Below are 13999 nucleotides of genomic sequence, written 5' to 3'. Positions count from 1 at the left end.
GCTTAAGTCGCTAAAATGCTAAGTGAAGACAGACAAATGAAGGGTTCTGGCTTTCCTACAATTTTCTCATCTTTCATTTGCACTTTTTTTTAACCCGGAGGACAGAAGAGGGTCAGGAGTGTAAAAGGCATTTCCCGAGGTGCAAATGGTGTAGAACGCTAAGCAGATGCCAAATTTCAGCAGAAAAATTACCAACAGATTGCTCATTCCTCGGCCCTGGCAGATGGCTATTTTGCTCAATCTACTTAGTCCAAAGAATCCATTTAATTTCTCACCACTGATTGCAGATAAAAGTCATTTAAAAATAAACAAACAAACTAGGACCTTAGGAAGCGCCTCACGATTGGCTCCCTAAAATGGAATCACCTTATAAATTCATCTCCCAAATGGAAGGCTAGCTCCCCTGGGATTCCTGCCATCTTGTGTGGTTCTCTGTTCTCTGGTCCTTTCCCAAACTAAGGCACTGTGCTGCAGGGTAAGGACCTCACGGACCTTGTCTTAGCACTGGGCCTGGCACAGAGAAGTAGCCCAGTGATTGTCAAAAGAAAATGCATCACCTTGCTCACCGTCAACTATTTACTAAGGGTCTGCCTGCTCTGTACCCTGGAGATTCGGTAATGACAGGCTGCTATCCTGAGCTGACCTTCTAGGAGGGAAGCAGACAACCAACACATGTGTAACAGAAAGTGGAGTAGGTAACAGGTAAGAAAGTGACGCGGTGCCGCAGAATAAGCAATGTTCAGAGACGGCCTCTCTGACAACCTGACATCTTGAGGAGTTCCTAGGTGGCTCAACGGGTTAAGAACCTAACTAGTATCCATGAAGATGTGGATTCAATCCCTGGCCTTGCTGGGTGGGTTACTGCCACAAGCTGGGGTGTTGGTCTCAGATGCTGCTTACTTCTTGCGTTTCTACGGCTGTGACATAGACTGGTAGCTGCAACTCTCATTCTGCCCCTAGCCTGGGAACTTCCATGTGTGGCAGGTGTGATCCTTAAAAGGAAAAAAAAAGTGACGAACGAGGGGCTGCCTCCATGGACATCCTGTTGGGTAGGGGATCTCGGCCTTCAGTAGCCGCCCAGGAAGGAGAACCACACGAGGCTGTGAAATGACAATGCATGAGAAAGTGCTTCGTGCACAAGAAGGCCACTGTGAGAGTGGAAGGTGTTTTGTCTTGCTGTGTTGGCCATCCAGAACCTGCACTGTGCCTCCAGGGACGTGCTTATTAACATCAGGAAGGCAGGTATTTCTGCTAAGGAGAGGAAGGCATTGGTAAGACAGCCTCTGAGTAAAGACTCTTCCTCGCCCCGTGAAGTGTTGCGACAGCAACTTTGAGAGGCATTCTGAAAAGTTTAAGTAAAGACACGAACAGGCACCCACTTTCTCCTCAGTAGCACTTTCAAAGTTTGGTTTGGGACACATCAAGGTTGAGGTTCTGGGGAGACAGCCAAATGGCAAGAGCTGGGTATTTAAGACCTGCACCTGGAGGTCACTTGCTGTGTGTCCTGGTGGGACAGAATGTGTGGGTTTGGGCACAGGAGCCACCAGAAGAAAGTCCTTTCTCCATATACTTACCAGGTCATCCTGCATCTAGAAGATTGTGTGACCTTCTCATCTTGGAGCAAATATGGCCCCTAGTAGCTTGGGCTAATTAAATAATTAAGCTCTCCGAGCCTCAGGAACCCCATGCTACCTCACGCAGCAGCCGAGAGCATAACACCCAGCACTCGGACTTTCAACCACTCCAAGGAGAGCTTCCTCTGGGCTGGAAATCCATTTGGACTGATTGTGCGTTATTTCTATTCTTCCCTCAATTCCACATGGTCATCTAATACCTGTCACCTCTGCTGGGCTGGGGGCTCCATCCATCCCATCCCTATGGCTTAAACACTCAGTAAATATGAGCCCTTATGAAAAGCCTGGAGTCGGTGAATAACTGCCTCAATTCTAGGAGGCCTGGATTCCAGAGGTTCTTTCCCCATAATTAATGCTGTCGCCTTGGGCCTCGGGGCCATCACTTGTAAAATAAAGCAGTGGGTGTGTCCAGAGGACCGCACAGAGCCCTCCCGGCTGGAGCCCGAGGCCCTGCAGACCCTCAGCTCTAGGAAGCAGAGAGATGATTACAGCAGGCTGAGCTCACTGCCTTGGTCAACAGCAAGGAGTTCTTCCTTCACTGAATTCACCAGAGAGTCGCAACTGCTGCCATCAATTGTTGTTTCAGTTTCATTTGAAGATTATGTTATGTATCTGCTCCTCCTACCCATCCCCTCCAGCCAAGAAAGGACCATGTGAACAATGAGATATTGTGCCCAGGTAAGTATATACCTCCTCAGACTGGTCTGCAATTAGAATTTCAAAGGTTCACACCTCTACCCACCATTCCTGGGGTTCACGGGCCATAATCCCTTTTAAATTTGAAACCATGCCGCAGTGCAAACCATCTGCACCTCTCATTTTCTCAAACACCCTGAAAACCATTCCTGGATATCTTGGGGTATTGAATAGAGTCTGATACAGGCAAAACTTGAGCACTGGATTTATTTGTGCGGAGCTGCTCAGAAATATACATCATCCTTTGCAGAGCCAGGAAAACCACACACACATAGTAGTACCTGTGCTCAGCCAGCTTGGTAAAACACACATCCTCTATGCTGTCATAACCCCATCAAAGACCATTCGGCACCCTCTTACTCTGAACACTGCTGACCGAGGGACGTCTGGTCCATACAGAATGCCTTTCTTCTCCTTGAAAAGAGCCACCAGGAGTTCCCATTGTGGCTCAGTGGTGATGAAGCCAACTAGTACCCTGAGGATGCAGGTTTGATCCCTGGCCTCGCTCAGTGGGTTAAGGATCCAGCGTTGCCAGGAGCTGTGGTGTAGGTCACAGACAAGGCTCGGATCCCGAATTGCTATGATGGTGGCGTAGGCTCACAGGTGCAGCTCAGATTCGATCCCTAACCTGGGAACTTTCATATGCCGCATCTCCGGCCCTAAAAAGAAACCAAAGAAAGAAAAAGAGGCACCAAGTAGAATGGTGGCTTATTCTCATGGACAGTGATGGCACTATGGGTCCCATGGGCATCAAGGAAGTGGCTGAGTTAGAAATTTCCAGTTGCAGGCTTCATCACCCTAACAACCGAGGGGGTGCATCTTCAAGAGAGCTGACAAGGTACCAGGGTGGGACTTGAAGGAGGGGAGTTTGGGGTGCTCTCTGGACAAAGGAAACCAAGAGGAGCTATTGGTGCTCTGATCCACGTTGCTGGCTGGCGAGGGGCCCACCTGATGGGATGGAACTAGAACAATCACCAAAGGCTCCCAGTGCCTTCAGGGGACAGGGCATGGGATAGTGCGGGAAGAAACGAGACTTTATGTTCCTTGGACCTGGGCTTGAATCCCTACTCTGTCACTGATTAGCCTTGTGGTCTCATCTGCGAACTTAGCGTCATAATAAAAGTATGCTAAAAGTTGTTGCGTGAAATAAAAGGAGAGGGCGTGGATGAAGCGGTTGACACGTAGTGAATAATCAACCAATGTCCGTTCCCTCTGACCTCCTGTTTTATGTGAAGTATGACTATAAACACATCTCTTTTCATCCCAGGACTCAGCTATCTCTCTAAATAAGACAGAAAGAGGAGGGGGAGGGGAGACTGCGCGGGGGTTCCCAGTCTGAGATCTCAGATTTGGAAATGGTCCTTAGAGACCTTCCTTATCCTTGTAAGTCTCCTTTGTGAGGTCAGCTATATTAGTGGTGGATTCTGGAAGTAAAGAGACAATAGGATGAATACTAATTGGGGTCAGAAGCGAGGGAAGTCAATAAAATGAAAGCCTCATTTTCATGGAACACACAGCTCCCGTAAAGAAGGATGTTCTGACCAAGCAGCTTCTCGAGGATAGAACAGGGCATTTATGTCCTAGAAGCATTTGTTACAGGCTGATTCTCATGAGAACGACTTCGCCTCCCATCTCTACCTTGCAGCCTCTACTAGACCTTGTAAAAGGAATTCGCTTCTCTGACTCTCCGTTTTCACGTCTGCAAAACAGGGGCAATGACGTAATTCTCTCTCAGCGCATTGAGAATTCCATGAGCCAAGGCACAGACGTGCAGAGCCGGATCTGAGATACTGTAAGTGGACAATACTTTTCAGATATTATGGGAATGCTGAAAACGTTGGAGATAAAAATTCTAATACTCCTTCCAAAAAAAAAAATTCACTGAGACCAACCATGTACCAGACACTTTGCTAACATATAGCATTTTGGGGGTTTTGGTTTGGTTTTTGGCTAGGCCTGTGGCATGCAGAAGTTCCCAGGCCAGGGATGGAAACTGCGCCACAGGAGCAACTCCAGCTGCAGCAGTGACAACACCAGATCCTTAACTCACTGAGCTACCAGGGGACTCCTAAGTATAACATCTTGGACACACATGCCTTCTTTAAACTTCATGTCAACTTTATACGGTAAGCATAATTATCCCAAATTTACCCAGAGAGAAATCTGAGGCCACCGAGGTATAGGACAGTACTTCCTGAGCTCCCTTCCTAGGCCAGGCACTGCCCTGGTTATTTTATTTTATTTTTATTTTATTTATTTATTTATTTTTTTTTTTTTTTTTTTTGTCTTTTTAGGGCCACACCCGCAGCATATGGAAGTTCCCAGGCCAGGGGTCAAATCGGAGCTAGAGCCAATGGCCTACACCAGCACCACAGCAACACCAGATCTGAGCCACATCTGCAACCTACACCACAGCTCATCACAGCAACACCATATCCTTAACCCACTGAGCAAGGCCAAGGATCAAACTCGCATCCTCATGGATGCTAGTCAGATTCGTTTCGCTGAGCCAAGATGGGAACTGCTGCCCTGGTTATTTTATAGGCAGTGTCTGAACTCATCCACACAACTGACCTGATATGGGAGTATTGCAGTAATGGAAACCAAGACACAATGAAATCTCACTGCAAGTTAATATCCCAGAGCCCAAAAGAGGAAATCCAGTGCTTTCTCTGCTGCCTGTGAAACTGGGCTCTTTTTGGCCGAGCCCAGGCCAGAGATCAAAAGCATGACACAGCAGCGACCCATGCCACAGCAATGACAACAGATCCTCAACCCACTGAGCCACCAGGGAACTCCAAAATCAGGCTCTTAAAGATAGCTTGCATAGGAGTTCCTGTCGTGGCTCGGTGGTTAATGAACCCGACTAGGAACCATGAGGATGCAGGTTCGATCCCTGGCCTCACTCAATGGGTTAAGGATCCAGCGTTGCCATGAGCTATGGTGTAGGTCACAGACTTGGCTCAGATCCTGCTTTGCTGTGGCTGTGGTGTAGGCTGGCGGCTACAGCTCTGATTAGACCCCTAGCCTGGGAAACTCCACATGCCACGGGAGCAGCCCTAAAAAGCAAAAAAAAATTACAAATAAATAATAAAAAAAAGATACCTTGCATAGTGCTACTCATTAGTGCTACTCATTTCCCAACTCAGGCGACCAAAGTATTCTTATGTCCTTATTTCACGGGCTAACTTACGAATTTGTTTTCTATCATCTTAACAAAATGCTAGAAGAAAGGAAAGCGCTGCAGGAGGCAGGAGGAAGGAGGGATGCACCAGTTCTGCGTGTTTTACTGTGAGGCTCAGCTGCCACATTCTACCTAAGCTCCAGGCTGCTCTGTCCACATGCCCTGTGAGTGCTTCTGAGCCCACTCATGCTGTTTCATGTAACAGAGAAAGCCTATTCCAGCCTCGAGTGAACTTAATTCAAATACTCCAAGTAAAACCAGTAGAGTGTTTGCAGTAAGTAAAAAGGAGAACCTGGTTTGTTTGGACAAGAAAACTACTCTGTTCCACCCCGTTCCCTGACTGTTCCTTCAGATGGAGGTTAAGAGTCAGGCCACGTGCTAGGGACCCAGAACACATGGAATCCTGCTGGAAACATCAATGGAAAGAAGTCAGGAGGGAGTTCCTGTCCCGGCTCCGTGGAAACGAATCCCACTAGTATCCATGAGGATGCAGGTGCGAAACCTGGCCTGGGTCGGGGATCCGGCATTGCCGTGAGCTGTGGTGTAGACGGCAGACGTGGCTCAGATCTGGTGTGGCTGTGGCTGTGGCTGTGGCATAGGCCAGCGGCTGCAGCTCTAATTTGACCCCTAGCCTGGGAACTGCCATGTGTTATGCCGTACGTATGGGTGTGGCCCTCAAAAGCAAAAGAACAAAACAAAACAAAACACAACTCAGAATATATTTCTGTTCCGTCCTGTAAGAGAATAATAATGTCAGCTAACAATTGTTGTGTGTATTATATGCCCTGCATGGTTCTGGGTCACTGCAGACATACCCTCACCTAATACAGCAACCACATAAAGCAGGTACTGGTATTATCCCCATCTTATACCTGGGGGAAACCTGAGCTTCAAGGTCACCTTGGCATGTGGTGAAGGGAGAGCCTGATGGGTCTGATTGCACAGCCCATGAGATTAGCCTCTTGACAATTAGGATGAGTTTCTCTGGAGCCTAGGTGTTCTCTTTTTTCCTCCAGGGGAAACTCATTACAAGCCCAACTCAAACCCAGACTTGGCTGGTCTGGAGAGCGTGCCCATCACACCCATTCCTCCAGTGGGAACTGATCTTCACACGGAAGTCTGCAATCTACCCCTCCGTGTGTAAGCAACTGAAGCTTGGTGGCACCACTGGGAGGGACTTCAGACTCCCGACAGATGGAGAGATAAGAACCTCCCCAGTGACAAACAGCTCAGTTCATGGCAGGGCTTGGTTCAGAACACTCTCCCCCTCCTGAGTTTCCTGCATTACAAAATTCCCAGGGAGTTCCTGTCGTGGCACAGTGGAAATGAATCCGACCAGGAACCATGAGGTTTCCAGTTCGATTCCTAGCCTTGCTTATTGGGTTATGGATCCAGCGTTGCCGTGAGCTGTGGTGTAGGTCGCAGACGTGGCTCAGATCCAGCGTTGCTGTGGCTCTGACATAGGCCGGTGGCTACAGCTCTGATTTGACCCCTAGCCTGGGAACGGCTCAAGATAAAGGCAAAAAAGACCAAAAAAAAAAAAAAAAAAAAATTCCCGGACTGACAATCCCTAAGGGCGCCGCCTGGGCGGGGGTGGGGGTGTTGTACCACATTGTATCCTTCGCTCTATCACCTACATCCCTGAACCAAAGGAGGGACCAGAGGTTCCTGGAGCCCCAGACTTGGCATTTTACAAGCACCACCTCCTGAGACCTTCCCCAACAGCCTAGGGAGAGACCACGCTGTCTGCGGGGAGAACTCAGAGCCCTGCATAATCTTCTCAAGGACAACAGTGAATAAACAGAACCGGTGGTCACAGCCCATCCCAACCCAAACCCCGCAGGCATTTTCTTCCTTGCAGAAGGCACTGCCTACTGCAGGTCCTTCTAGGCCCCGAATAAATGTGCTTTAGGTTGAGCTGGCTCCCTTTTATGAACTTCGTCTTTTGTAATATCCCATAAAGAAAAACGGTGGTGTCATATGGGACCCTGAAAAATTTGTCATCTTATAGGAGTGAGGGATTTTAAATCTTAGTTTATTTCAGAAAAAGAAACATTCACCTGAAAAATGAGAAGTTCCTGAACCAGGGATGGAACCTGTGCCACAGCAGTGAAAACACTGGGTCCTTAAGCTGCTGAGGCACCAGGGACACTTTTCTTTTTTTCTTTTTTTTTGTCTTTTTGCCATTTCTAGGGCCGCTACTGCGGCATATGGAGGTTCCCAGGCTAGGGGTTGAATCGGAGCTGTAGCTGCCGGACTTCGCCAGAGCCACAGCAACGTGGGATCCAAGCCACGTCTGCGACCCACACCACAGCTCACGGCAATGCCGATTGTTAACCCACTGAGCAAGGGCAGGGATTGAACCTGCAACCTCATGGTTCCTAGTCGGATTCATTAACCACTGCGCCACGATGGGAACTCCCACCCCTTTTCTTTTGTGGATGAATGTGTTCTAGTTTCAGTTTAGTGAACCACACTTACTCCTGCCCACTTCTGTCCATCTCAAGACTGAGAAGATGCCTCTCTGATGATCCTTTTCCATGGCACCATCTTCCAAGGTGCTATTTTCCAACTGTTTATATTGCTCCAACTACACTGTGAGGTCCTTGAGACCCATGGGGTTTCTATGCACTGTTACAGTCCTAGAACCCCAAGTGCTTAAGAGCTACTTATTGAACAGATGGAAGGAAGAATGAATGAACAAACATTTGTGGGGAGGGGGCGTGGGGAGGAGAGGGACTGGGAGAGGGGAACTAGCAAGGGGAACCCTGCTTCTCAGCGTCTCTTCCATCATCTGACATCATCACCAGACTCTGAAAGAATTTCAAGGATAATAGGGTTACCACCCTTTCATTTCTCAGACGAGGAAACGGATTCTCCAGTGGTTCAGTGACTTGCCCAGCATTCCCCGGCAGAGTCGTGGGGAACCAGGGCCAGGTCCCAGGAATCCTGGGTCCCAAGGGTTGCCCCCCTCCTCACCCTTAACCAGTTACATCTCAAGGAAGGGATTGAAGACCCGGCCTTCAGGAAGCTATCGGAAACTCCCATTTAAGAACTGATTATGCTGGTCTTTGCATTACAGAATCAAAGAACGCCTGCAGACACTTGTCTACCCCTTTAAAACTCGGTAGCAAGTCTTTAAAAGTCGGTAACAAGCCCCACTAGTATCCATGAGGACACAGGCAGGTTAGATCCCTGCCCTCGCACAGTAGGTTAAGGATCTGCATTGCTGTGAGCTGTGGTGTAGGTCACAGACTGGGCTTGTTTCCCACGTGGCTGTGGCTGTGGCCGGCAGCTGCAGCTCTGATTCACCCCCTAGCCTGGGAACTTCCATATGCTGCAGGGCGGCCCTTAAAAGCAAAAAAGAAAAGATTACCTAGTTTCAAATCCCAGCCCGGCCACTTAACAAAGATTGTTAACTTTAGGCAAATACTTAATTCAGTTTCAAAGCTGGAGTTCCTTTCTTTTCTTTTTCTTTTTTTTTTTCAGTCTTTTGTTTTTTTAGGACCACACCTGAGGCATTTGGAGGTTCCCAGGCTAGGGGTCGAATGGGAGCTGTTGCTGCCGGCCTACACCACAGCCATAGCCACAGCAGATCCAAGCTTTGTCTGCAACCTACACCACAGCTCATGGCAATGCCAGATGCTTAACCGACTGAGCGAGGCCAGGGATCGAACCCACACCTCATGGTAAGGAGGATTTCCTTTAAAAAAAAGGATAGTGCAATTACTCTCACTCTCCCCTAAGGCTACTGTGAGATAGCAATGAGATAATCCATGCAAGATGCTATAGCTCAGTGCCAGCAGATAGTCAGTGATCGATAAATGCTGGCTACTGACACCACTTCTAAATAGGCTAGACCCTTCAGGAGCCAAAAAGACACCTAAGACACAGCCCCTATCCTCACACAGAGGCAGAAACGCAAGCCTGCAGCACCACTGTAGAAATGTTCAGAGAATTCAAACACAAAATAAATGCTATCTCTGGAGTTCCCGTAGCAGCTCAGTGGTTAACGAACCCGACTAGTATCCATGAGGATTCTGGGTCAATCCATGGCCTTTCTCAGTGGCTTAAAGATCTGGTGTTGCCATGAGCTGTGGTGTGGGTCACAGATGAGGCTCAGATCCCGAGTTGCTGTGGCTGTGGCATATGCCAGCAGCTAAAGCTCTGATTCGACCTCTAGCCTGGGAAACCTCCATATGCCACGGGTGTGGCCCTAAGAAGACAAAAGACAAAAATAAGTAAATAAAAATAAATAAATGTGTATCTCAGGTGTGTGACCTCTGAATGTAAACTCCAAAAAAAAGGTTCTTTCATACACAGCTATCTCTGATTTGCCCAATACCCCAGAGTTGACAGGCCAGGGATCATATTCCAGTTGCAGTTGAGACCTAGATCATTGCGGTGGCAAGACCAGATCTTTAACCCACTGTCCCGGCCGGGGATTAAACCGGCGTCCCAGTGGTCTAGAGATGCCACCAAATGTGCTGCAGCACAGCGAGCACCAGCCAGCGTAGACCTATTTTTATGAGCACTTTTCAAACCTGCCAATCATCTCAAACACTACTCAAGGAGAAAAACTGTATAAATGACAGCTGTTTGTGACTTTAGCACTGAGAGGAACCATGTCACGCCAGGGAGGTCAGAGCCTTCTCCTTGTCCAAATCATCTCACCACCTTTGGCCTCATATCTCAGGGGGCTGGGGCAGAAGCTCTCTGAGGTCCCAGGCCAATAATATCCTATAATTTGATGACTTTTATTTTTCGTCTTTTTTTTTTTTTTTTTTTTTTTTTTTGTCTTTTTGCCTTTTCTAGGGCTGCTCCCGTGGAACATGAAGGTTCCCAGGCTAGGGGTCGAATCGGAGCTGTAGCCACCAGCCTACACCAGAGCCACAGCAACACAGGATCCAAGCTGCATCTGCGACCTACATCACAGGTCACGGCAATATCGGATCCTTAACCCACTGAGCAAGGTCAGAGATCAAACCTGCAACCTCATGGTTCCTAGTCGGATTCGTTAACCACTGAGCCACAACGGGAACTCCTATTTTTTGTCTTTTTAGGGCCGCACCTGTGGCATATGGAAGTTCCCAGGTTAGGGGTCGAATCACAGCTGTAGCTACCGGCCTACACCACAGCTCGCAGTAACACTGGATCCTTAACCCATTGAGCAAGGCGAGGGATCAAACCTGCATCCTCATGGATTGTAGTTGGGTTCGTTCACCATTAAGCCACGACAGGAACTCCAATGATGCCTTCATTTTTGATACCAGTGTTACAACCAATCCCAAACACCATGAGGCTCTCGGTTCTGCCTCAAGATCTTCTTGTAAGGCAAGAACTGTCTGGGGGTCATTAGTCCTGGGTTGGGGGACCCTGCTAAAGATACCCTATATTATATGACACTATCACAGTACCCAGTTGTTGCTTTTCAAAAATATGATTTCACCTGCAGCATATTTGAACCCGCATAACAATGAGCCATGTGACAACAGAATTTTCCTGTAATTATGTCAACTGTAGGGCATTGATCTATTTGAAAAAGTGAAACCACCCAACCACTGCAGAGTTTTCTCCCCAGCATATGCTATTTGACTAGCATCTTTCTCAAATGTGAACATTCCAAGTCACACTAGGGGCTCTAATTTAAAAACAACAACACAGTGTTCTCATTGTGGCTCAGCGGGTTAAGGACCCAATGTAGTCTCCATAAGGATGAGGGTTCAATCCCTGGCCTCGCTCAGTGGGTTAAGGCCAAAAGGTCACAAATGATGATTCCATTTATACAAAATAACCAGCATAGGCAAATCCATAGAGATAGAAAGCCGATTAGTAGCTGACACAGACTGGGAAGAGGGAAGGAATACTAAGAAATACAGGATTTGACCTAAACAGTTCTCCAAAGAAGACATACAGATGGCCAAAAAACAAATGAAAAGATGTTCAACATCACTCATTATTAGAGAGATGCAAATCAAAACCACTCTGAGGTACCACCTTACACCAGCCAGAAGGGCCATCATCCAAAAGTCTACAAACACTAAGTGCTGGAGAGGGTGTGGAGAAAAAGGAACACTAGGACACTGTTGGGGGGATTGTAAATTGGTGCGACCACTGTGGAAAACAGGATAGAGATGCCTCGGAAAACTAAAAATAGAACTACCATTTGATCCAGCAATCCCACTCCTGGGCATCTATCCAGAGAAAACCATGACTCACAAAGACACATGTACTCCAATGTTCATTGCAGCACTATTTACAATAGCCAAGACATGGAAACAACATAAATCGACAGAGGAGTGGATCAAGAAGATGTGGTACATATACACAGTGGAATATTACTCAGCCATTAAAAGGAACAAAATACCGGCATTTTTAGCAACATGGATGGATCTAGAAATTATCATGCTAAGTGAAGTCAGCCATACAATGAGACACCAACATTAAATGCTTTCGCTGACATGTGGAATCTGAAAAAAGGACAGAATGAACTCCTTGGCAGAACAGATGCTGACTCAGACATTGAAACACTTATGGTCTTCGGAGGAGACAGTTCAGGGGGTGGGGGGATGTGCTTGGGTTGTGGGATAGAAATCCTATAAAATTGGATTGTGATGATCATTATACAACCACAGATGTGATAAATTCATTTGAGTAATAAAAAAAAAGAAAAAAAGAAACATAGGATTTGAGGGAGTGATGAAAATGTTTCGGAATCAGATCATGGGGCAACTTTTTTAATGCACTAAAACCCATTGAACTGGACACGTTAAAAGGGTAAATTCTATGTTACATGAGTTATATCTCAATTTGAAAAATAATCACTATGCTGACATAGGTAGAAGGCACGACTTCTCCATTAATAATAACACCTATAGGGAGTTCCCACTGTGGAGCAGTTGAAACGAATCCAACCAGTATCCATGAGGACGCAGGTTTGATCCCTGACCTCACTCAGTGGGTCTGGGATCCAGCATTGCCATGAGCTGCAGGGCAGGTCGCAGACGTGGCTTGGATCCCACATTGCTATGGCTGTGGCGTAGGCCAGTAGCTCCAATTCCACCTCTAGCCTGGGAACGTCCATACGCCACAAGTGCAGCCCTAAATAACAAAAATAATGATAATAATAACAAGTATAATGGCTACCAATTAGTACCTACTGTATACAAGGCAATTTATTCACACAGTTTTGTTTAAACTTTACAACACCTCTACAGAGTAGCTATTACACTTCCTGCGTTTCATGGGTAGGAAACTGAGGCTCACAGTAGCGGTCCTGCAACTAATAAGTGGGGGAACTAAGGTTCAAATACAAGTCCATCTGAATTCCAAGTTCAAGCCCTTTCCACTATACTGTACTCTTTGTACTACTGTACACAAATAGTACCTTGATGCATAACCAGTGGCAGGGTCTACTGGTTATGTCCCCTCTCTCCAGTCTCTTTCATCAGTAACAGAGCCCCATTTGATTCAAGGCAGCAACGTACTCAGCTGACGCTATAGCTGGTATAGGTGTGTGTCTAAGTCTGCCAGTGAGATGTAAACTGAAGCGCTATATAGGATTTTGAGGAAATGCTCTGAAAAGAGCTAATTCCTTTGGAGGAGGGCCCCTGTTATCTTCCCCTACTCCCATCCTGCTGCCTGTAATGCAGATGTGATGGCTGACACTCCAGCAGCCATTTTGGATCATGAGACACTATGGTAAGGATGGCACAACCAGAGAGACAGAAACGGCTTGGGTGCCTGTTAACCATGGAGGCACCATCTGGCTTTGGACTATCTCCAAACTTCTTTGGTCTGGGAGAAAGAGGGGAAAAAACCCTAACTGCCAGTGCTATTTGGATTTTTGTTTATATGCAGATGAAATGTAATTCTAGCTTGTTCACTGGGCCTGTGAACATGCTTAACCAACTAGGAATGTGTGGACAGCTAATCTCAGAAGTGGTCACGTTTGAAGCATTCTACCAGAGTAATTTTCCCCAATTTGTCCTCTATGATTTAGACTCTATACTCAGAGGCTTAGAGATTCTATTGAATTATTCTGAAGACAGTCGCCAAGGCCTATTTTGTGGAGTTATAGAATCAATGAAGAGACTGGTCTCAATTTACCAAGTACAGGCATTGCATGAAATAAAGGCTTAAATTTCATCTCAGGAATCGTTTCAGAAATACAGCCACAGAGGAGCCAAGAGGCTCCCACAGACTGGATTTCTGCAGCAGCAAATTTATTTGCACAACCTTTCCACAATTTGGTTAAGAGAGAAGAGACAAACAGATTCTAAACAGGAAATAAGATGATAAAGATCAAAGACTTCTTTGCTTTAAAATCAATATTCTGCCCAGTATTTCCAGAGCAATCATTTAAAATTCCAGAATCTTTTTCCCTGCCAGAAAGACAGGTAGTGGTCTTTCACAGTTGATAAAGAATTCTGGTTTTGTTGTTTATTTGTTTACAAAACATAGATGGGATACTTACTAGTTGATG

General features: G+C 46.7%; 1 protein-coding gene across 10 annotated transcripts in view; it reads right to left on the bottom strand.

The window, feature by feature from the left end:
* The window catches only part of ASAP1 (ArfGAP with SH3 domain, ankyrin repeat and PH domain 1), a 348069-nt gene that overhangs the window by 269748 nt on the left and 64322 nt on the right, over positions 1-13999 (bottom strand). The window lies entirely within an intron of this gene.

This window comes from Sus scrofa, chromosome 4, assembly GCF_000003025.6.
Source record: "Sus scrofa isolate TJ Tabasco breed Duroc chromosome 4, Sscrofa11.1, whole genome shotgun sequence".
NCBI lineage: Eukaryota > Metazoa > Chordata > Mammalia > Artiodactyla > Suidae > Sus > Sus scrofa.
This window is presented reverse-complemented; position numbering and strand designations above follow the sequence as displayed.